General features: G+C 45.2%; 1 pseudogene; it reads right to left on the reverse strand.

The window, feature by feature from the left end:
- Positions 1–6,512: 6,512 nt before the first annotated feature.
- LOC123284854 (U2 spliceosomal RNA) lies at positions 6,513–6,611 on the reverse strand (annotated as a pseudogene).
- Between the last annotated feature and the right edge of the window lie 19,226 nt (positions 6,612–25,837).

Below are 25,837 nucleotides of genomic sequence, written 5' to 3' on the forward strand. Positions count from 1 at the left end.
AAAAGAAAGAAAGAAAGAAAACTTTATTGAACACCTACTATGTGCCAGACTCTTTACTAGGCTCTTGGAATATAGGTAGGAGAAAAGAACAGTTCCTGTCTTTAATGAGTTATAACCGCGAGGGAGACAAAGCAGCCATTACAATACAGTGATAGCTGCAAGGAGAGCATGCCTTGACAGCTCCTGGAAGGGACAAATAAACTACTCCACGGGGAGCTGTGGGAGTGGTGTCCAAGCAGAAACTGAGGATGAGTAGTATTGAGTAGTAGATAGGAGGTGGGACAGCCAAGGGGGAGCATTTGAGAGAAAGGAATAAGATGTGCAGAAACCCAGGGCAAAACTAGGGTCACCAGCATCCTGGTTTGCCCAGGGCTGTCCTGGTTTTAGCACTAAAAGTCCCAGGTCTGAGAAACACTCAGTCCCTGTGCCTTGGAGTGGGGGTTGCAGCAGGGTTGATAAGAGAGTAAGCTGGAAAAGTAGGCAGGAGACAAACAGGAACTAAACCGCGCTAAGGAGTTAAGAATGTATCTCGAAGGTAGTTGAGCGATTCATAAGTGATCTTCAATAGGGGAGTGACTTGCTGAGACCTGCATTTAGAAAGAGCTCTAGCTGCTGGATAATTAAGAAGAGGGACAATACTGAAACCAATTAGGAAGCCATTGTGGTTTTCCATGGAAGAGACAATGGTGATTTAAGGTGAAATAATGGAGGGGGCGGAGAGAACCAGAAGATTTAGAATATCTTAAGGAAAAGTAACAGAACTTAGAGATGTGGGCGGTGAGAGACAAGGAGACATCGAGGATGACTCCCAGATTCCTGGCTTGGACAACTGGAAAAAGTCTTGGGAAGCAATTAGGATGGTTTGGAAATACCTTCCCCACACCATCCTACTCGAGGATAGAGACAAAGCAGCTATTCTTCTGCGTCCCATACAGCTCTTGTTGACCTAAAATCTCAGTTATTGTGCAACTGACCCAGAAGTCTCACACACAGCCCTGCGACTCACAGGAAATTCAGGATAAGAAGGAGGTTTGGGGCAAGAAGAAGACAGGCATTTTTTACACTAGATACTTCCTAAGCGGTGATGTACTCTCTCTTATTTAATCTCACAAGAATCATGAGGGAGGGAGGTGGGTATCATGCCCATTTCCTAACTGCAAAATTGGGGATAACGTAATGAGCCACAGGTGGCCACGGCCGCAAAGCAGCAGAGCCAGGCTTTAAACCCAGACGTGTTTGACTCTAAAGGACGGCTCTTCCCATCAGACTGCTTCCCTAATGAACACTGGTTTCCTCCTGATTGGATATTTCGTCACATCTACCGCCACACCTGGATTCCGTCTTCACTCAGCACTGGAGAAGGAGGCAGACCGAGGGAAGGGCTGTACCCACTCAGGACTCAAAGGGGCCCCTGAAGGCTGCTTCCAGGAGCGAAGACTGCAAGAGACCTGCTTAATCCTTTGTAACTGGTCCCCAAACTGATTATACTTGCAAAAACTCTAAAGCCAGAGGACCTATGTAATTATCTTTGTGAGCATCAAGGCCAGGGGAAGCCACAGAGACAGGGTCCCAATCAACAGCCGGTTTAGGGAAAGAAAGAGTGTTGGGAGATGAAACTCAAGAGAAAGGCAGCTATGGGAAGGACACTACAGGGAAGAAAGGAACACAGGATGAGTTCCCAGGGCCTCCCTCCAAAAGAGAGGGAGTGCACAGTGAGCTTGTCTAAACCTTAGAAGGGCTGGACCTGTGTGGCCCCTCCATGGAGGCTGCCCCCCAACCCTCGGGTCAGAGACACACTGGAGCTGGAGTCTTAAGAGAAACCCCAGTGCCAACTCGAGCTCTTTCTTCAAGAGCAAGGTTTACATTTTGATGTGAATCTTGACTTATCTTCTGCAAAGGCCTAATCCTTCTGAGTCACGTAGTAATCTATCCATTTTGCTTTATAATCTTCTACTGTTGTTATTTCTGCATGTATTTTATCCCACCCCCCTTCTAGATTGGAAATTCTTGAAGGATCCTAGTTTCACTCGATCTATATTTTCTCCATTTTCTTTTATGCAGTAGGCACACGAGTGGAGTTTAGGACTTGTCATTCATTGGACTGCTGTCAGAGATCTGAAATGTTCATTTCTCTGCTGGCTTCTTTATTCGCTGACACTGGCAGAGAAAGGACACAAGAGGGCGCTCCTTCCCCTCCTATGTGAGTCCAGGGAGCTGCACCTTTTCTGCCCGTTTAGGGGTCTCTTAAAAATTCAGACCTGACTGACATCGGTGAAACATATTTTTTACTACTATTGGGCAATTTTGAATATTTATACTAGCACCCTTAGGGAAATATTTATGCAGCTCAGGTCTTTGACTCCAATCAAATCAATCAAACAAATAATCGTAGTCAGTTTTTGAAGAACTTACAGTCTAAAGAAGAAACATGTATTTTAAAAAGTAACCAACCAGTTTACACCCATTAGCATGGCTGTTATAGAAAACACAAAATAGCAAATGTTGGGAAGGATGCAGAGAAATTGGAAACTTTGTAAATTGCTGGTGGGAATGTAAATTGGCAGCTGTTATGGAAAACAGTATGGAGATTCCTTAAAAAACTAAATTATTACATGATCCGGCAATTCCACTTCTGGGTATAGACCCAAAAGAGTTGAAAGCAGGGATTCAAAGAGATGTTTGTACACCCATGTTCCTAGCATTATTATTTACGATAGCCAAAAGGTGGGAACAACCCGAGTGTCCACTGACAGACGAATGGATAACTAAATGTAGTATATACATTGGAACATGTATATACGTGTTCATACAACGTACATGGTGGAATGTATGTACATACAATGTGTATGTATGTAACACAAGTACATACAATAGACTAATATTCAGCCTTAAAAAGGAGGGAACTTCTGACACATGCTACAACATGGGTGAAGCTTGAGGATATTAGGCTAAGTAAAATAAGCCAGACACAAAAGGACAAATACAGTGTGATTTCCCTACCTGGAGCAGTCAAATTCAAAGAGAGGGAAAGTAGAACAGAGATTGCCAGAGGCTGTGGAGAGGGGAACATTGGGAGTTAGTGTTTAGTGGGTACGGAGCTTCAGTTTGGGAAAATGGATGGTGGTGATGGTTGCACAACAGTGTGAATGTACTTAATGCCACTGAACTGCACACTTAAAAATGGTTAAGATAATGAATTTTGTTATGTGTTTTTTACCACAATAAAGAAGAGAATAAAGAGAGAAAAAAGCAACCAAAGTGTGTAGTTATCAGTACTAAAATAGAGGCAAGCAGTGAGGATGGAGCAGTTTTTTCTACCTGGGGGAAGAGGTTAGGAAAAATTAGAATCAGGGATAACAGTGTTGTGGGTCCTGAAAGATGTGTAGTGAATAAAGCGGGCTACGCTCTTGGGTTCTTCTTGATGCCATAAATTATAGTCCTTATGCTGAGTAGTCTCTTGGACATCCTATTCTCTCCCCAAGCTTATTCTGGAATTCTGGGATATTCTTTTTTTTCTATATTTTGTCTATTTCCCATATTTTAGGTTCTCTATTTTTTATCAGAATGCAGATTTTTTTTTTTTTTTAAGATTGGCACCTGAGCTAACATCTGTTGCCAACCTTTTTTTTTCTTCTTCTTCTCCCCAAAGCCCCCAGGTACCTAGCTGTATATGCTAGTTGTAGGTCCTCTGTTGTGCTATGTGGGACGCCACCTCAGCATGGCCTGATGAGTAGTGCCATGTCCGCACCCAGGATTCGAACCGGCAAAACACTGGGCCCCCGAAGTGGAGCAGGCGAACCTAACCACTCAGCCACGGGGCCAGCCCCCAAGATTTTTTAATAGTACTTGACAGATTACAGCGCCCTTTCTCCTGCACTATTAACACATTTGAACTTTTAAACAATCTCATGAAACAAACATGAGAGATACTACTATCAGCAATTACAGATGAAGATTCCAAGATTCAGAGATGTTAAGGGACCTGGCCAAGGTGATCCAGTTATTATAGACCCAGGGCAGGAATTAGATCTGTATGTCCTTTCCGCAGTGTTGATTCTAAATACCACATGGCCTCCTCCCATCCTCTCTGCATCTACCCTGGGGTTAACTATTGTCAGAAGCCTCACTTTGACTATGGGCTTTCCTCCTATGGCTTTTAAATCAGAAGCTTCACCCTCTCCTCTCACTTTGCATTTCTGCCCTTCATCCTATGCATCTCACACCCATAACTACTCTTAAGATCCCAGCTAAGAAATATTCCAAATTCTTCCTGGTTATGCTCATATTTCTAAAGTAGAAATTAATCACCTTGTTAAGCCCTAATTTTGGCAGCATCAAAAAAAAAATGTTTGAGAGCTAACCCTGATGGTCTATTGGTTGAAGTTTGGCACTCTCACTGCTTCCACAGCCTGGGTTCACTTCCCGGTCAGGGAACCACACCACCTGTCTGTCAGTAGCCATGCTGTGGTGGTGGCTCACATAGAAGAACTAGGACTCACATCTAGGATATACAACCATGCACTGGGGCTTCAGGAAGGAAAAAAAATGTTTGCACAAATAAAGTATTTAGGAGATGTATCTTTTTTACCCACATTCATAGCAGCATTATTCACAATAGTCAAAAGGTGGAAGCAACCCAAGGGTCTATTGGTGGATGAATGGGTAAATAAATATGGTATATACATATTGGAATATTACTCAGCCTTAAAAACAAAGGAAATTCTGACACAAAGTAGAATGTGGATGAACCTTGAGGACACCATGCTAAGTGAAATATGCCAGACACAAAAGGACAAATACCGTATGATTCCACTTGTATAAGGTAAGTACAATAGTCAAATTCATGGAGACAGAAAATAGAATGGCGGTTGCCAGGGGCACCCATTATTTAATAGGTACAGAATTTCAGTTTGGGAAGATGAAAAAGTTCCAGAGATTAATGGTGTTAATTGTTGCACAACAATGCGAATCTACTTAATTCTACCAAATCATACACTGAAAGATGGAAGAATAAAAAGAAGAGGGGGAGTGATGTATCTGTAAGCCTCGTTTCAGATACAGCCTCATCTCTTACCAAGGTGCCTTAGAGTAGTGAAGCCCTCATGGCTGTGCATCGCCCCGGCTGTAAGGGAGAGAGAAGGCTGAGGTTTCCAACAAAATGGCCCCTGCTAAAGCTATTGTCCCCATCCACCTGGGCTCCTGGTTCCATCGCTTTTCATCCTAGGACTGAGCTTTCTCAATTAAACCTCTTGCAGGTGCCATACATTCTCCACCCACACTTTACAACTCGTCTCAAAAATGTCATCATTTGACCCAGCTTTGTTCCTTCCTTCATTTCACTAAGCACTTTCCCGTGAGTGACACGCGTGTCTTTCTTCTGTTCTTCAGTATCTACTTTCCTTAGGTCAGGAAACCTGATCTCAGCCTTAACCTCGTAGCAATTGCGTTCTCATGGTATCTTAGTCCCTTCGGGCTGTTAAAACAAATTATCATAGACTGGGTGGCTTATAAACAACAGAAATTTATTTCTCACAGTTCTGGAGACAGGGAAGTCCAAGATCAAGTTGCTGGCAGATCTGACGTCTGTGAGGACCCTTTGCCTGGTTCACAGACGGCAGTGTGCTCCCTGTGTCCTCGTGTAGTAGAAGGAGTGAGGGAGCCCTCCGGGGTCTCTTTTATAAGGGCACTAATCCCCTTAATGGGGGCTCCACTCTCATAACTTAATCACCTCCCAAAGACCCCACCTAATAATACCATCACCATGGGGGTTAGGATTTCAACATATGAATTTTGGGGGGACACAAACATTCAGACATAGCACCTGGGTTACCAGGACCCTCCTAATTGCCAAATCAAATAAGCTTTTCTCCATCTTTATCCTACTTGACCTCTCTGTGGTATTTGATATAGATGAGTATTCTTTTCTTTTCAGAAGTCTGTCCCCATCTTGGCGACTGCTGCTGATGCCCGCCCTCTCCTCCAGCTACTATCTTATTTTACTCCTACATACTACTGACTCTCCAACTCGGATTCTTCTCCCTGTCTCTTACCTGTCGTCTTTTCCCAGAATGTGTAGCAACTCTCTGCTTACTCTCCTGATGCTCTTGCGTCCTCGCCTGAGGGGTCGTCAGCCCTGTCTGCTTTACCAGATTCCAAGGATGACTCCCAAATCTCCACCCCAGTGCTGACCATCCTCCCTCATTCAGTGCCACTCTTCTGCCCTCCTTCCAGGGCATTTGCACTTTATTCTGCCATTACCTCAAACTCAGCAGCCAAGGATGTTTACTTTATTTCTCAAACATAGAATGGGGGAAGAAAAATCTTAGGCACTTCTGGCAGAGCTGCCCCACTCTGCTTCATGGTTGTGGGTGGGCCCTTTAACTTCTGTGAGTCTCAGTTTCCTAATTTGTGAAGACATTTACATCACAAAAACCTTATCCATGAGGAACAAGAAGAAATATCTGAGTGTGTGTGTGTGTGTGTATACCGTAAGGAAAAAATGCACAGGCACCAAGGAGTGTAGGAGCAGGGGACGAGAGGCCGTGCCTCCTCACGAGGGCGCCGACGTTCAGATACTACACTTGATCTCAGCCAAAAGGCCGAGAAGCGATCAGAAGTGGAATCTAAGGCGGTAACAGATGTTCTACAAGAGCAGTGAGCTGTCAGGGTGTCTGCTCCCGCCTGCCGGAGGGGAAGCCCATGGAATTCCGAGACCTGGGTATTCTACCCCTCTTTGTAGAGTAGACTCCCTTCCTCATTGGTGCTCAAAGAACTAGGAACTCAGATATACTCTGGGAAAGGTGCAATTATAACACAGGTGGATAGATATAATCTTATTTTAATAAATACTATCAATACTTTCAATTTTCTCTCATGGTGGTTCTCAACCCCAGTACACCTGAGGGCAATGACTCTCACGTTAGTATCAGTGACTCTCTGTGGGGATAATTCTGGGGAGTGCATAAAAATCGGGGTGGGTGCTATGATACCGAACTCAGAAGAGCATGCCCCCTGAGTTGAGAATCACAGCTCTATTGCAAGGCAGTTTTATGGAAAAGCCCAAATAAATAAATACTCTCCTGTTGATATCATTGAAATACCGAATTACTGACTTTTCATGAGCACCTATCCATTTGGTAATCAGTGTATTTAACAAGGATACCATCCTTTTGTACTCAATAAAAAAACTGTTTCTTTTCCAGACCCTGTACAGGGTTCTAAAGACAAGACAGGATCCCTGCAAGCAAGGAAACTACAGTCCAGCAGGAAAGGAGGTCTTACAGACAAGAAACTATTGGAGAACCTTTAAGCTCTAGTCTGCAATTTAAAGATGTCAAGCATAGTTGTAGTTCAAAGAACAAAGTCAGTATGGGCTGGGGTGATTAAAGAGCCACTGTGAAGGTGAACTTGACCCAAGTCCCTAGGGGAGGGCAAGGCTTGGATAGACAGAGAGGAGCCAGAGGGCAGAGGTAGGAAAGAGTTTGCTATCAGGAGCGGAGTATAGGCTTGACCTGCACCCTGTGAGGGCGAGCAGGAAGGGCAGATGGAAAGGGAGGGCTGAGGGCAGGCAACACCTAAACTAGATGCAGTAAGGAGCCTTTGAGGGCTCTTGCGTAGAGAAATGATATGACAAAGAAGCATTTCCAGAAGATTAGTGAGTACAGGCTGGATCTGCGTGGTAAAAAACTATAAATAGGTAAATTGACTACTGCAGCAATCATTCAGGGATAAAATGATGAAGGACTGGATTAGGGACAGTGGCCCTAATAATTAAAAGAAATGGATGGATTAAAATGATAGGCCTTTTTCAACACCCACAAGTTAATCAATGTGATACACCACATTAACAAAATGAAGGATAAAAATCATATGATCATCTCAATAGATGCAGAAAAAGCATTTAACAAAATTCAACATCCATTTATGATAAAAACTCTCAACAAACTGAATATGGAGGGGCTGCACTTCAACATAATAAGGGCTACATATGACAAGCCCACAGTTAACATCATACCCCACAACGAAAAGCTAAAAGCTTTTCCTCTAAGATCAGAAAGAAGACAAGTATGCCTACTCCTGCCAATTTATCTAGCATACTACTGGAAGTCCTAGCCAGAGCCAAAGGCAAGAAAAAGAAATAAAAGCATCTAAGTCACAAAGCAAGAAGTAAAACTGTCTCTATTTGCAGATGATATGACATTATATAGAGAAAACCCTAAAGATTCCATCAAAAAACTGTTAGAACTAATCAATGAATTCAGTAAAGTTGTAGGATGTAAAATCAATACATAAAAATCAGTTGTGTTTCTATACACTAACGATGAACTATCAGAAAGGGAAATTAAGAAAACAACCCCATTTACAATTGCATCCTAAAGAATAAAATACCTAGGAATAATTTAACAGAAGGTAACAGATTTGTACACTGAAAACTATAGAGCATTGATAAAAGAAATTGAAGACACAAATAAATGGAAAGATACTCTGTGCTTATGGATTGGAAGAATTGTTAAAATGTCCATATTACCCAAAACAATCTACAGATTCAATGCAATCTCTATCAAAATTCTAATGGCATTTTTCACAGAAATAGAACTAACAACACTAAAGTATATATAGAACCACAAAAGACCCCAAATAACCAAAGCAGTCCTGAGAAAAAACAAAGCAGGAAGGTCATGCTTCCTGATTTCAAACTATTTTACAAAGCTATAGTAATCAAAACTGTATGGTATTGGCATAGACCAATGGAACAGAATAGAGAGCCCAGAAATAAACCCATGCATATATGGTCAATTAATTTAAGACAGAAGGGCCAAGAATATACAATGGGGAAAGGATAGTCTCTTCAAAAAATGGTGCTGGGGAAACTGGACAGCTACATGAAAAAGAAGGAAACTGGACCCTTATCTTACACCATACACAAAAATCAACTCAAAATGGATTAAAGACTTGAATGTAAGACCTGAAACCATAAAACACCTAGAAGAAAAGATAGGGAGTAAGCTCCTTGACACTGGTCTTGGGAATCATATTTTGGACTTGGCACCAAAAGCAAAGGCAACAAAAGCAAAAATAAATAAGAGGGACTGCATCAAACTACAAAGTTTCTGCACAACAAAGGAAACCATCAACAAAATGAAAAAGTAGGGTTTGGCCCCGTGGCCCAGTGGTTAAGTTCATGCGCTCCACTTCAGTGGCCCAGGGTTTCGCTGGTTCAGATCCTGGGCGAGGACATGGCACCGCTCATCAGGCCACGCTGAGGCGGTGTCTCACATGCCACAACTAGAAGGACCCACAACGACAATATACAACTATGTACTGGAGGGATTTGGGGAGAAAATGCAGAAGAAAAAAAAAAGAAGATTGGCAACAGTTGTTAGCTCAGGTGCCAATCTTTAAAAAAAAAAAAGAAAAAGTAACCTACAGAATGGACAAAATATTTGCAAATCATATATCTGATAAGGGCTTAATATCCAAAGTATGTAAGGAACTCATACAACTCAAGAGCAAAAATAACCCTGAATTTTAATTGGGCAGAAGAACTGAAGAGACATTTTTTCCAAAGAAGACATACAAATGGCCAACAGGTACATGAAAAGGAGCACAACATCTCTAACCATTAGGGAAATGCAGATCAAAACCGCGATGAGATATCACCTCATATCTGTCAGGATAACTATCATCAAAAGACAAGTGATGAAAAGTGTTGTTGAGAATCTGGAGAAAAGGGCACCCTTATATACGGTTGGCAGGAATGTAAATTGGTGCAGACACTAAGGAAAACGGTATGGCGGCTCCTCAAAAAACTAAAACTAGAACTACCATATGATCCAACAATCTGGGTATATATCCAAAGGAAATGAAACAGTGATATCTGCACTCCCACATTCATTGCAGCATCATTCACAATAGCCAAGACATGGACACAAAGTGCGCATCAACAGATGAGTGGATAAGAAGATATGGTGTATACGTACATGGAATATTATTCAGCCATGAGAAGGAAGGAAATCCTGACATTTGCGACCACATGGATGGACCTTGGGGGCACAGTGCTAAGTGAAACAAGGCAAGAAAGAAAGACAAATACTGATAGTATCACTTACTTGTGGAATCTAAAAAAAGACTGTCAAACTCAGAAACAGAGAGTAGAAAAGTGGTTGCCAGGGACTTGGGAGTGGAGGAAATAGGGAGAGGCTGGTCAAAGAGCACAAACTCTCAGTTATAGGGTGAAGAAGGTCCTAGGATCTAATGTAAGACGTGGTGACTCTAGTTGATAACAGTGTGCTGGATGATTGAAACCTGCTAAGAGAGCAGAACTTAAATATTCTCACCAAAACAAACAAACAAACAAATCTCTGCATTTTAAAAAGATTCCCAGGTGTTTGCCCTTTGATGTTTGAAGAACAATCTGTTCTTTCCCGTGCACTTTCCACAGTAATCTAGTGAGTTAGAAAGAATGATCATTATGATTTTAGAAGTTTTCCCCAAGAAGAGAGTTGACCTGGTCCTTTAAGGCTGAATGGGGTTTGTATGGACAGACGAGAGCCAGGACAGAGTTCCAGGGACATGGAATGGTTTACGCAAAGCAAGAAAAAAGTGAACAGAGATTAGACAACTTTGTCTGAAGTCAAGGATTCATGAAGGGGAGTAGTACTGATAAGGGTGGAAAAACCCTGAATAAGAGGCCAAAGTATTTCTTGGGGAGTGCAGTGTTTTCTCCAACTTGCTCATGATAAAATTTTTATATATTTCATTCCATCATGCAAAAGAGAAACAATTTTTAAGAAAGACAATGACTATACAATTGACATGCATTATAAAAATCGCAACTACCAGCACATGTGCCCTTGAGAAAACCAAGCTGTTGAAGTAACTATGATCTGCTGCTGCCAGATCTTTACTATTTATTGGCTGCTTGTACAGTTTGTCATCTGCTAATCTAGCAGATAAAACTTTGGACCCTTACCACCGTGGAAAAACAAGCATAGGGGGAAACCCTTAAAAGTTGAGGAAATTCTATCCATTAAATTTTCTTTTCTCTATGAGTTGGGGAAAAGGTCATGGTTATTTGATGTGAGGGCAGACCACCTTGGTGCAGCTCATAGGACATCCGACTTCCCAGGGGATATGGATTAAGCCCCTCTGGGGACCGTGGGAAGCAAGGCCCCGAAAGGATAAATGTGTGCTTTCAGGCAGATTACTCTGGTAACCGTCTACAGGGTGGGTGGCTGCAGGCAGCAGCCAAAGACAGGAAGACCAGTCAGGAGACTGCAGCTAACCAGCAGTAATCCAGACTCGAGAGGGAGTAACAGGACCTCGTGTTTATATAGTACTTTATGTTGTGCAAATTCTTTTCACAGACATTCCTTAAAATGATTATGTGGTGCAGGAAGTGTCATCAAAAAAAAAAAAAAAAAACCGAGGTGGAAGTTTAGAAGGAGGCTATGTGAGAGACATTTAAAAAAAATAATGGACAGGACTTAGTGAGTGGTGGGGTGGCGGGGACAGGGGTGAGAGGCAAGAGAGAGGAATCAAAGACGATGTCAGAGTGTTGGAACTTGGGCCACTGGTAGAACTTTGCTGCTACTGACAGAAGCCTAAGCAAAAGCTCATTTGGATGGGGGTTTGTAACGGTAAATTTTCTTTTATTTTGAAATAATTTCAAACTTAGAGAAAAGGTATACTAAAAGAATAGTACAAAACTACTACCACATTCTCTTAAGTCCAGAGATTCATTTGGGTTTCGCCTGTTGTCTCAATAGCATCCTTTATAGCAAAAGGATCCAACACGGGATCACACATCGCACCCAAATGTCATGTCTTTCAAATCTCCCTCAATCTAGAGAAGTTCCTCAACTTTCCTTTATTTCATGGCCTTGACCTTTTTGAATATTACAGGACATTTTGTAGGTTGTCCCTCAGTTTGGGTTTGTGCACTGTTTCCTCCTGATTAGACCCAGGTTATGCAGCTTTGACTGGAAGATCATAGAAGTGACTGTGTTCTCACTGTGTCTTCAGATGGCACACAGTGTCGATTCATCTCATTACTGTGCCATTACCATTCATAATTTGACTAAGATGGTATCTGCCAGTTTTCTCCATGGTAAAGTTACTCCCTGCTCCGTATATAATTACTCAACTATTTTGTAAGCATGTACTTTGAAAGGGTGCTGGCAAGTGGCTTCATGGCAGAATTGTCCCTGGAGTTGTACTGGGACCTGTGCTTAGAAGTGTCCCAGGTTTGGTTTACTTTTTGTTCAGTTCCCACAAAGAAGGAAGGAAAGAAGGGAGGCAGGGACAGACAAACAGGCATACAGTCAACTTTTGACTTGTTATATTTGAGTTGCCAGGACACCTAAGAGTTAGAGATGCAAGACTAGGGTTTGGGAGGGAAATTTGGGCTGGAGATAAAGGCTGAGGTGTTACATGCACAGAGGTGGTGACTGAGGACAATCTCTCCAAGGGAATGAGAAATACAGGACCTAAACTGAGGACCTAACCTTCTGGAACACACGTAGAAGCAATATAGAAGGAGAAAGGAAAGCCAGCCAAGGACTGAAAGGAATGCACCAGAGAGTGAGGGAAATCCAACAGTGCAGCGTTACAGAAACCAAAGGAAAAGGGGGTTTTATAAGGAAAAGAGTAGTCGGCCATGTCAGTGCTCCAAAGAAGTTAAAGGAGATGGCTGACCAAGAAAAGATCCCTGGTTCTAATAACCAGCCACAATGAAGAGATTATTCTTTTGTTCTTTTATGCATTCAACAAACATTGGTGGATGGGGGTTAAGACACACACTTGAGGATAGAAAGGGTGCGGACAAGGCCAGCTTCCTGGGTGTAGCTCCTATGTAGGCACATGGGGTCCTGCGCTTGGAAGAATCCCAGGCTTGGTTTAATGCTCCTGAAATTCTTAATTTTTCAGCAAGATGTCCTGCATTCTCATTTTGCACTGGATCCTGCCAATTATGAAGTTGGTCCTGGGTGACGAAGCAAGCGTAAACTATTCCTTCCTTTGGGAATATTTGTTGGTGACACTGAGAGGGCAGTATCTTGTCCCAGTGGCAAACCGGAGGTGAAATTTAATTTAGCCTTGGGCGTGTGTGTTGGCAGAGGGTAGTGGATGGTGGGAGGAGACTACCCAAGCTGGCGAGGGAGGGTGAATTTACCGAGGGAGGAAAGCGGGGTTCAAGGCCTTTGGCGCGTCCGCCTCAGCCGTGGAAAGGCAGCGGGACAGAAGGAAAGCAGAGGGAGAAAAACAGCCAAGGCACAGGGGCGGGGCCAGGCTGCGGCCAGGCCGGTCGCCCACAGAGCCCTCGCCGGGCGCCTAGCACTGCGCGTGCGCGGACGCTCGGGCGCGTGGAGGGTGCGGGGGCCGCCGCCGAGGCGCGGGGGGAGGTGGCACGGGCCTCTGGGCGTCCGCGCCGACGCCAGGGTGCGATTCCCACCTGCCGGCCGCGCGAGCAGCGGAGCGGGCCCTGCGTCGGGCTGCGGGCCCAGACCGCGGCCGCCTCCAGCCCCCTCGGCGCCCCCGCAGGGCTGGCGCCCGAGAGAGCGGGCCCTCCGCCCTCCGCCGCAGGCCGGGCGCCCAGCGCTGGCGCGGGGAGGCTGCCGTGGGCCCGGGCACGTCCGCGCCGCCGCCCGCCCGGCCCGCGCCCGCGGGCTGAGCTGGCGGGGAGGGGCCTCGCGCCGCCTCCCCGGCCCAGGCGCTTCCGCCGGCCGCGGTCAGGCTCGGCGCTGGGCCCCGGGAGGGGATGGAGCCCGGGCCGCGGCCGCGCGTGGTCTCCCGCTCCGGGGCGGGGTGGGCGCACAGGCCGCCTGTCCGGTGATCGCCCCTCGGCGGACAGCCCAGCCGAACGGGCTTCGCGCTTGCGGTGGGGAGAGGACGCGAGACACCGCCCTCCCCCGTCCCCTCGGCCTGTCGAGTCTTCCTTCCAGCAGCCCCGCGCTCCTCTCCGTGCCCCTAGGGCCCTGCTGGCCTGCAGAACTTTCAGAGGGGGCCTGGAGGAAATTAACCTGATTCAAAGAATTGGGAAGGAAACGGCAGATTTGAGGTCGGTTTCAACCTCCGCCTGCTACCATGTAATCGAAGTAATATGTGCTTACTGAAGAAACTGGCTAATGCATAAAAGTGTAAATAATCAGACAAGAACAACACAAAAAGCACCCATTAATTCCGCTGCCCACAAGCAAACACTTTACGGATGGGGTTATTTCTTTACATTTTGCTATATATTTTTTTCTTTACGTAATGGGTAATTCCGTGCAAATTATTTAGTATCTTTTTGTGCTTAACATTTTATAAACGTTTCCCGTTTTCCGGAACACATATTTTAAATCATTCTATAGTAACATAACTTTTGTATAGCTGTACCAAATGTAACCATTTTAGCTTTTTTAAAGGATACAATTTTTTTTTTTGAGGAAGATTAGCCCTGAGCTAACATCTACCGCCAATCCTCCTCTTTTTTGCTGAGGAAGACCAGCCCTGAGCTAACATCCGTTCCCATCTTCCTCTACTTTATATGTGGGACGCCTACCACAGCATGGCTTGCCAAACATGCCATGTCCACACCCAGGATCCAAACTGGTGAACCCTGGGCCGCCGAAATGGACTGTGCACATTTAACCGCTGTGCCACTGGGCTGGCTCCATACAAATATTTTTAAAGTTTTGATTAATATTAAATTATTCTCTGTAAAGACTAGATTAATACTTTTTTTTCCTGAGGAAGATCGTCCCTGAGCTAACATCTGTGCCAGTCTGCCTCTGTTTGATGTGTGGGTTGCTGTCACAGCATGCATTTTGACAGAGGAGTGGTGTAGGTCAGCGTGTGGGAGCTGAACCCCAGCTGTTGGAGCAGAGTGCCCCAGACTTAACCACTAAGCCAGAGTCTGACCCTAAGACTGTACTAATTTATATTTCCATTTGCACTGAAAGAATGGCCAGTCTTACTACACCTATGAATATTGATCAAAGAAAGACACTGGACCTTGAATAGGTAAGTCTCTCTCTCCTTCTAGGCACCAAACCTCTGTTCTAACTTCCTCCTTTCATTGAAAATGTAAAGAAAGGGGCTGGCCCCGTGGCGGAGTGGTTAAGTTCTCGAGCTCTGCTGCAGGTCGCCCAGTGTTTCATTGGATCGAATCCTGGGTGTGGACGTGGCACTGCTCATCGAACCACGCTGAGGCAGTGTCCCACATGTCACAACTAGAAGGACCTACAACGAAGAATATACAACTATGTACCAGGGGGCTTTAGGGAGAAAAAGGAAAAAAATAAAATCTTTAAAAAAAAATGTAAAGAAAAATTCAGACCTTTTTGACTCAGACTTTCAGACTATTGGAGACTTTGGTCACTTCTTGTTTTTCAGTTTTCCTGTCATTTTCTATTTCCCTAAAACTTGCCTCTCTTCTAGAACCCTGCCCTCCCCTGCCTCCAGGTGAGGCTCCTTCACCGTTTCCTCAGGAGCCTCAGCCTGCTAATAGAGGAAGTGGCTCCCCTGGGATCAGGCTGGTAAGAAGTCCAAGCTTGGGTGTTAAGCAATTATTCTCATTAAGAGTCCCCTAGAGAAACAGCGTAAGTGCCCATCAGTGGATGAATGGATAAAGAGGATGTGGCATAATGGAGTATTATTCAGCCATGACAAAGAGGGAAATCCTGCCATTTGCAACAATATGGATGGACCTTGAGGACATTATGCTAAATAAGCTAAGTCAGAGAAAGAGAAATACTGTGTGGTATATATATCATATGATATCAGTCATATATATCAGGTCAGGTATATATTATCATATATCAGGTATCATATATACATATATCATGTACATCATGTGGACCCCCAAAAAAGCTGAACTGATGAAAACAGAGAGTAGAATGGTGGTTCCCAGGGGGTGAGGGAATGGGAGAGATGTCGTTTGAGGGGACAAACTTGCAGCTAGTGGATAACTAAGTCCTGGCGATCTAAGGCACAGTGTAGTGCTTACAGACAACAACACAGTATTATAGACAGCAAACTTGCCGAGACACTAGATCTTAATTATTCCCACCACAAAAAAGACATGATAATTTTGTGACATGATAGAGGTGCTAGCTAACGCTACAGTGGCAATCATATTGCAATATATAAATGTATCAAATCTACATGATGTACACTTTCACACAATCTTGTGTGTCAAATACATTTCAATTTTTAAACAAAGGTCCAATATAGCTGGGACCTTAGAGAATAAATAAATTAGAAAGAAAAGAAGCAACATTCTGCATACAAATGACCTCACTCTCAGCCTCATCCCACAAAAAACTAAAATTTAAATGGACAAGTACTATGATAAGGGTAAATGCAAAATGCTGAGAGAGAGATGGCAAGAGAGGAAAAAAGAATTCCCTGGAAAACCGAGTGCCTCTCCACGCAGAACTCGTTGGCAAGTCATGGTCCTGGAAGATTTATTCCCCAAGTCTGAGTGACTGAAGGGACTCTGAGTGCCTTTCTGGAGTTTCAGCATTGCATTATAAGAATAAATAATACAGGCATACCTCAGAGATATTGTGGATTCAGTTCCAGACCACCACAACAAAGCAAATATCACAATAAAGCGAGTCTCATGAACTTTTTGTTTCCCCATGCATATAAAAGTTATGTTTACACTATAAGTAGTCCATTAAGTGTGCAATAGCATTGTCTAAAAAACCAATGCACATACCTTAATTAAAAAATACTTTATTGCAGGGGCCGGCTCCATGATGCAACGGTTAAGTTTGCGTGCTCTGCTTTGGCGGTCCGTGGTTGGTGGGTGCCGATCCGGGATGTGGACCTACCCACCACTTATCAAGCCATGCTGTGGCAGGTGTCCCACATATAAAATAGAGGAAGATGGGCGTGGATGTTAGCTCAGGGCCAATCTTCCTCAGCAAAAAGAAGATTGGCGGCAGATGTTAGCTCAGGGCTGATCTTCCTCAAAATAAAATAAAATAAAATAAAATAACTTTATTGCAGGGGGGCCAGCCCAGTGACTGAGCAGTTAAGTTTGCACACTCCTCTTTGGCAGCCCCAGATTCATGGGTTCAGGTGCTGGGTGTGGACCTATACCCAGCTCATCAACCACGCTGTGGCAACATCCCACATACAAAATAGAGGAAGATCGGCACAGATGTTAGCTCAGGGCCAATCTTCCTCAACAACAACAACAAAAAAAACCCACAAAACTTTATTTCAAAAAAATGCTAACCATCATCTGAACCTTCAGTGAGTCATAATCTTTTTGCGGGTGCAGGGTCTTGCCTTCAATTTGCAAAAACCACAGTATCTGTGAAGCACAGTAAGGTGAAGCACAATAAAACGAGGTATGTTGGTAATAGCCTGTTGAGCACCAGCTTGCACTCTGAGTGTTAGGTCATAAGCACTCTGTGAAGAAGGCACTATTATGGCCCTCATTTTATAGATGAGGAAACTGAAGCTCAGAGTGGTTTGTCTGATTCCTTGACACTCTGTGACTAATAGCATGTGTGGCTTGCTTTCTCTTTTCCCCGTGTGTACCTGTGGAGAGAGTGAATCTGAATAAGAGCTGGACTTTTCCTTATATTTTAAACCCTTGTGTATTGTATCGACCCAATCATAGCACAGCACTGATGGGATCACAACTAATAGCAGCAGCAACCACGTTTCATGGTTCCTTCCGTTTGGCTGCAGATGTGTCATCACGTGGGTTTACCATATTCTATCCATTAAGCCGTGGGCTTCCCCAGCCCTGTAAACTCAGCTCACTCCTGCTGCTGCACCTACGGCCTCCTGTTTGCCCTGATCTTTGAAGTCAGTTACAATCACGTGTTTGCCTTGTGTCTCCCATGTGGGCCACTGGCTTTGTGTTGTTTTTGAAGACCGCTTTAACCGTTCTCTCCAGAGTGGGCTTGTTCACGTCTTCTTTCAGGTTTCCTGAAGACTATTAGCCATTCTCTTAGTGTCATTAAACACGACATGATTGAATTTTCAAGCTAGAAGGGACCTTATCCATTGTCTAGTCATCATTTCACAGAGGATGTGCTCTGGTCACTCCGCTGGTTGAGTCACCAAGCCGGGATACAGGTGTCCAGCGCCCTTTCCTGCAGCCTCTGGTCACTGGCTGTTTCCTTGGCTCTAGGTTCTCCTGAGCTAGCATGGCCAGTGAGAGCAGGTAACCCCCACTCCCCCTGATGGAGCAGAGGCCTCTGTCCTTCGGCTGCTGGGGGTGGTTGCTCAGCCAATTCTGAATTCTTGAACAATGTGGATTTTGCCTATGTTAATTCTGCAGTATGTCCTGATAGACTGTCTTTTTTATGGGTCTGCATTGGCTAAGCATCTGACCCTTGGTAGTGTGACAGGGAGAAGAGCAGGTACAAAGGAGGACCTTTAAAAAATCCGACTATATCGGCAAAAGGAAGGAGGCTCCCTCATCCCGGCCCGAGGCTAAAGCTTCCTTAGCACTGGCAAGGGCTTTGTTTTATTTAGTTTTTCAAATGATTTAAAATTTATGTTAAAACATTACCACAGACAGACAATCTTTACAATTCATTGTCAGGGTTTGTTTTCTTTTAGTAGTATTGTTTGCATTGTATTTTTATGCAATGTACATATTGTTTTAACTCTGCAGTTTGCTCTCCTCACTTTTTGTAAAGTATAACACATATACAGAGAGAGGCAAATATCAAAAGTGTGCAGTTTGATGAATTTTCCCAAACTGAAAACACCCAGTTACCTGTATTCCAATGAAGAAAGAACATTTCCATCACGCCAAAAGCCCCCCTGTATAGAGCTTTCTGTTGTTCTTTCTTCCCTCTTTCCAGAAATTTGCCTGATGTGAAAATGAATTTTTATTTGATTTAAAGATGGCACATTCCCCAGCTTCCTAGCAGGCAGAATGTGTACAATAGAGGAAACATTTCTTTCCTTCCCACTCTTACGAGACCAACTTAAAATCAAGTGCATTAAAAACTTTGGCTTCTTAGGAGAAAGCTTGAGGACAGATGCACAGATTCATACACATTTAGAGCTGGAAGAGACTTTGGAAAGAGGAGCTTATGGTCAAGGGATTGTGTCTCTCAATTGGCTGATCTGGAACTGGAGCCCAGGCCTCCCAACCACCATTATTCCTCGCTTTGTTAATATTATGTAAATAGTCACGCCGAGAGTGGAGAGGTACCAGGAAGAGAGACTTCAGGAAGATTTCCTGTGGACACCTGAGTAATAACACTGGGGCAGACTGTGAATGAGGGTACAGGTGGTTCCCTTCTTCCATCCTACTGGAGAGAACTCTGCTGCCCTCTGTTTGCTTCCTGAAACAGTCTCTAACAGTCCCTAACCCCATGCTTCCCAAACCGTATGCTGAGGCACCCCAGGATACTGCAGAAAATTCACAGGGCCACCTTGGGATATGTCAAATTTCTGAAGGAAACACAGCATTACCTGACATCTGCCACAAGCTGCATGAACTATTAGTTAAAGGAAATCCACAGTTTCCACATTAGATTGCATTACATTCCTTTTGATGACATCCTGTCTTTATGGAATTGATTTTTTGGTGGATGCTGTGGTAAAAAGAAAATTGATGGGGAAAAGAAAATGAAGATGGTTGTGTGCAATCTGATTCCAAGGCCTGAGAAGTTGTACATTGTTCCACAGGTGCACAACTTCCATTAGAGAGTAATTGTAGTTATTTAAGAATAAAATAAAAATAGTTTCTTTCAGTTTTGTGTATTATTTTTGCAAACAACCACTAAATTGTTAGGACATACATATTTATTAAATTGTTTGGAACTAACTACTTGATAAATGGACCCATTCAGTATTTCTTTCGGCCTAGGGTCTCTGTGAACCTGTGCCTTAGGCGTAAGGCACAGTGAGATCAGGTTCTTCAAGTTGCTTTAACGTCTCTAATACTATGTGTCGACCGGATGTTCAGTGGGTAGACCAGAGTCTAGGATGATTTTATTCAGAACAGGAAACTAAGTCTCAGAAAGGAACCAGAGGGAGGTCATCCAGTGGGGACACATCCAGGTTTTATGGGGCCTGAATCATACAATTATTGAAGCCCTCTTTAAGGACAATAATGCACAATTGGGGATTCAAAATGGGTAGACTGCTTGCCAGGGCCTACGAAAATGAGGGGTCCTGAAGCTAACCAGTGAGGAAGTGTTGGAAATGGAATTCAAACTCAACTTTGTCTGCTTCTAAAGACACAAAATGGAAATTTCCTTTTCTTCAAGATAAGCATATAAACCAGGAATGTGAAAGCATTCCTAGAAGTGTGAGCCTCGCTGGGTCACCTCCACACCTGACCCTCCGTAAGAAGGAAACTGACCGCGGGAACACAATTCCTGGATCTTCTCATTGGACAGTTGTGACAGGGGACTGGAGAGGGCCTTGGTGTCAAAGCTGATTTTGAATTCTGGCTCCACCACTTCCCAGCTCTGTGATCTGGGAAAGGTACTTACCATCTCTGGGTGTTACCGGAGCACTAATACCCACACTTCCCCAGCCTGTGGGGATTAAATGAGCTATCACAGATGAAAGTGCCTGGTCTACAGCAAGCACACACACTCTGCTAATCTCCCTCTACTTCCTCTGCTCCCACACAGAGAGCAAGTGTATTTGGAGACAAAATAAATATAGGCCAGCTGATTGGTAGAGTTTCCTTCATGTGTGGGTAAATTAAGTAAACGCACTTATATGGCAAGCAACTGTCTACAAAAGATGCAAATCAGACCAAGTCGGCAGATATTTGCCTGGTGTCTTGTCTTGGTTCAGCGCCTAGCTCAGTCTATTTTCAGGGGTTCTCCATTATCCGCAGACCAAGGCTGAAACTCCTTATCCTGGTATTTGAAACTTCAAATACCCCAAATCTGGCCTCAACTTAATCTTCTAATACTTTCTGCCACTATGATCCAACCCAAACCTCTCTTCTAACCTGACTGGTTTCCTCATTGACCCTTAAATATCCACCACGGCCTCAGCGGAAAGCCACTTTCCCTGCCAGGAATTCTCTCTCCTTTCCACAGTTCTGATGCCTACCCACCCTTCTGGACCAGTTCAAGTGCCCTCTTGCAGGGAGCATTTTCTGACCCATCCCAGCCCCTGGGGATTCAGGTCCTCCAGACCCCTCCCACTCCTCCCATATGTATCATGCGGTCAGGCCTTATTTTGTTTTACAGCTTTCAGGGAGTTTATTTTTCCTTCCATTCGCATTGTAAGTTCACCGCAGTGTCATGGAAATAACATCAGACTGAAAGCAGCGACTTGGCTTCTGTTTCTAACTAGCTGTTTAACCTGGGCAAATATCTTCCTTTAACTCGGAAGTGAGGGGGTTGGATAGGGAAACTCTAAGATTGCTTTTCTTAAAATTAAGACCCTCTCCACAAGGCCCAACTCAGGGATATGCACATATAATTTCATTTAAAACACATGTGTTGATCACTTATTCCACAGCACTGAGCTAGGTGCTCAAGGATGAACCAAGGCAAACAAAACACAGGGCTTGCTGTCAAGGAACTGACAACGGGGGCTAGATGTGTGCAGTCCCTGTGGAATTTACTGAATGACCCATCAGGAGCTAAAAGGTCAGGAACTGGTGCAGTATCTGTCTGCTGGTCTGTCTAGTAGTTGCCTTTGTCTCCCTACTTCACTGTTTGGCCCCTGGGGTGACTCCATTCTCTGAATCCCCTTTCCCCCTATTCCAGCACCCCATCATGCACACCTCACAAGGGCAGAGCTCAGAAGTTCCCTGCCTCTGTCCTAACTCTGCCTCACATCCTGTTCCCCTGGGCTTAGAAGTCAGCTGTGCTGCTCTCAACCCGGGATGCCTCAGTCAGCCTGGCGACTCTGCCCTCTGCCTTTCCATTCACTATCTGCGGGAACCTGCAGTCAGTCCTGCAGAGCTGAGCCTGGCCTGATAGATTAATCTGGCTGCAATATATAGTGGGCGGCATCAGGGAAGAGGGACAGAACATTAAGAAACCCAGCGCAGTGGCTAGCGCAGAGTGACTTCTTTGATGGCTTTATTATATGGCAGTGCTGTCCTGAACACTTACTTATATTGTCAATTAATTCTCACGACATCTAGAAGTAGTTACTATCATTATCCTCGATTTACAAATGAGGAACCCAAGGCAGAGAGAAGTCAAATGACTTGCCCAAGATACCTACTAAGCAGAGGAGCCAGAACTGGAATTCAGGCAGTTGGCTCCATGTCCACCCTCCCAATCTCTAGATGAGCCCACCTGTTGCAGTAAGGTTTTCTTTGCTGCCAGCTATAATCTGTTTCCTGGAGCTACCTTGAGACAGACAGAAGGTTAATGAGCAGATACACTTTCCCTGGGGGGGAAGATCTGGGAGGTGTACCTAGATAACCAAGACTGGAGCTACCGGTTTCAGGGTAGTCAGTCTGATCCTGAACTGCAGGAAGGGATCCGGGTAGAGGGAAGGCCCTGGGAAGAGGAAGTCTGAATTCTGGTCTTGGTTCTGATCTAGGAAGTCTTTCCACCCTTCTGAACCCCAAGTTTCCCCACCTTAAAACCAACAGAAAGGGAAAGGAGTTGGACTAGGGGAGCTCGCCGCGTCCCTAAACACTTAGGTTTCGGAGAGGCAATGGAGAGTTGTGGGAAGACCGTACAATATCGCTGTGTGCCAGCAAGGGGACGTCTCTGGGGGTGGAGGCCAGAAGGCGGCGTGTTTATGCAGCAGGGGACTGGGGAATATGTAGAGTGGACCCGGGCAGGAAACTTAAGGAAGGAGGCTCTGCCGACCGGGGACTGGGCGGAGAGGAGCAGCAACACCGGCAGAGTCGTGCGGAGGCCCAGCGCGGCGCTCGCGGGCGAAGGGCCAGCGCGGGGCCCCAGTCGGCCGGAGAAGGCGGCGGCGGCAGCGCGGGCGGGAGAGAGGAAGGCGAGGCCGGGCCCGCCCGCCCCGCGGAGGCCGCCGGCAGCTCTGCCCGCGCAGGCCCCGCCCACAACACGAGTCACGTGTGCGCCACGCACCCTCCCCCGGCGCAGAGCGGGGGCGCGGCGGGCGGGAGCGGGGCCGCGGCGAGAGGCGCGGGGGCGGGCGGGGGCCCGGGGTCGGGGCCGGAACGCGGCCAGGCGGGCGGACGCCGGGGGAGGGCGCGGGGCGGGGCCTGCGCGGGGGCGGGGCCTGTTGCTGGGGCCGGCGCAGGAAACGGGGCGCAGGGGCCGGTCCTACTGGCTGCCTGTTTGGGCTGCTTGTTTACTCCCGGCGGGGGAGCTTTAACCCGAGGGGCGGGAGGGAGAGAGGGAAAACGCGGAGCTGCAGCGCCGGGCCGCTGGAGCAGGAGTGGGCGGCGGAGGGGCCCGGGCCGCTGCGTTCCTGGAAGGTCCGGCTAGAGATGGCCTGGACAGTTTCTGTTTTGTTCTTTTGGCGTGCGTGTTTTTAAATTTCCTAGCCTGGTCGTTGCTCCCTCCTCCTCCCGCCTCCACCCTGCTGAGACACACACACACACACACACACACACACACACAGCCCACGCGCGCGGGCATACACGCTCACACTGGTGGAGGGTTCTCGGCCGCAATCCTTCCGGCCCTGAAATGCCTTAATCCTAGAATAGGCTCCTCAGAGGATAGGGCTGTGCCTACGTGCTCATGGGGATCCCTGCCTTGTGAGGTGGATGTCTGTGTACGTGTTGTCCCTGAGTGGGTCTCTGCCACTTTTCTTAATCCAGGAAATGATTCAACTGCAATATCGTCATATATTTTGCATGCCTGCGTGTGGCGACAGTTACACAAATAAGTTAATTTTAGTTTATATTCTAGGTACTTCAGTCTCTTGAACTTCATTTTCCAGTTTGTATGGTAGATGAAAGAGCTTTTCGTAAAATGTAAAGTGCTCCATAAATGTATTCGCATGAAAACAGGACACCGGGCACTGTTGCAATACCTTCCTCACTAAATCAGGTTTTCATTATCTGGAAAATCTCCTAGTACCCTACAGAGATACTGTAACACATAATTTAATATGGTACTAGTAACTACCATGTAAGCATTTTATACACGGACTTGAGGCTCAAAAAGACAAAGTGGATTGTCAGAAATCACCCAGGTGGTAAAAGAGAACAGGAACCCAAGTCCTTTGACTCCTGCACAGTGTCCTTCCCGCCCCTTTGTGTAGTGGACTGTAATTTTCTCTGTCCAGCATTTAGTCCTTTGGGACATCAGTCTTCCATTCTCTGTGGTTTTATTTAGGATCAAAACCATAGTATCCCATCCCTCTGGCAACAGTGGTGCAAAGGGTGGGCATTTTACCCAGGCAGAATCAATTAGTCTTTCCTTGGAACTAATATATGAAAACCAAAAGAGAAAATTTTGTTTTCTGCTGTTGTTGCTAAATTGAGATGTCATAGTTGGTAGCTGCCAGCAACAGTCTTCCCAAGTGTATGAAGGAAGCTCTTTTTTTCCTTTGAGAGGGAGAAGCTCTTTTGAAGCAGGAAAGAATGGGACTCATAAGAAGGGGCAAACAGATTTAGAGTACAAACCCTGACAACTTAGTTTAAACGTGGGGGTGCTGCTGTGTCTGTGACCAGCACAAACTCCTGGATTTCTCAGTTAAGTGAGCCAACAAATTCATTTTTTTGCTTAAGCTAGCATGAATTGAGTTCCTGTCACTTGTCTCCAAAGAGAGGCCTGACTAATAAGTTTGGCACTGTATTATTTATTTATCCTTCAGAAAATAATGGAAGTTGGGTGCTGGCCACAACTATCACTTCTTAAGTACTCTAGTTCCTATGAGTCATACCAAGTGTGAGTCTCATGGGTATGGGTAGACAGAAGAAAATATAATTCTTCCTCAATGTAATTGTATGATAAACAGGACACAATTCAACAAATGCAAATTAGATGTTGGATAGATAGCATTTAACCTTGGGAATCATGAAGAGGATAAGATTGACATTTTTGAGATAAGATTATTAGGAGGTTTTTAGTGAAATGATAAAGAAAGATGGACCAATAAGAACTCTATCGGTTGGTTAGAGCTGACGGATGGGAAGGTGAGCAGTTAGTTTTAAAGAAGCAATTGGAAGAATAGGACTTTGAACTTCAAGGAGGAGGGGCGCTTGAAATCACAGAATCTTAGAGACAGATGGAGTCCTGACAGATCATTCTTCTTCGGCCTGAACAGCACTGGTGATGCATAGGTCACTAAGCAAAAGGTGGTCCAAGGAGAGCAGGGAGGGATGGTCCTTTACATCCTTCAGCAGCTGTTTTGAGAGTCTGGGGATAAAACTGTAGAGGCCCTGTGTGTATTCTCTGGGAACTTACCAGAGAGACTGGAACTGGTCTGATACTGTTGTCATGAGAAGAAAAAAAGAAAAAATTAAATTTTAAATGTATGCAATAGTAATCCCTTCCCACTCCCTGACTTCCACGGGAGGAGTCCTGCCTGGCTCAGTCAGCTGCTAGGCCTTTGACGAAGTTAAGAGACAGAAGTTGGGAGCAGGCTTATTTCTCTGTGTGAGGAAGGAGGAGAGAGAGGAAGGGGTAGTGAGGAAGCAAGGAGAACAACGTGGAGGACAGTGGAAGAGAGAAGGAGGAGAAAGAGAAAGAAACAGCTGTTGGTGGGAGGTGAGATTTTGGGGACAGAAATTTGAAAAGAGGATTTTGGAAATTTTGTTGTATATGGTGAGATGAAATTTCTCCTTGGCTTCCTTCTAAGGAGAATGTCAACAAAGACTTACATTATTTGAAGGCATTTTTGAATTGAATTTGTTTTTCTTCTGGCTGTGTCACCCAGATTTCACAGGTCTGCCATCAGCATTTCGCAACCCCTCCAGCCGACTGAAGGTGCTATAGCATCT

Source organism: Equus asinus, chromosome 3, assembly GCF_041296235.1.
Source record: "Equus asinus isolate D_3611 breed Donkey chromosome 3, EquAss-T2T_v2, whole genome shotgun sequence".
NCBI lineage: Eukaryota > Metazoa > Chordata > Mammalia > Perissodactyla > Equidae > Equus > Equus asinus.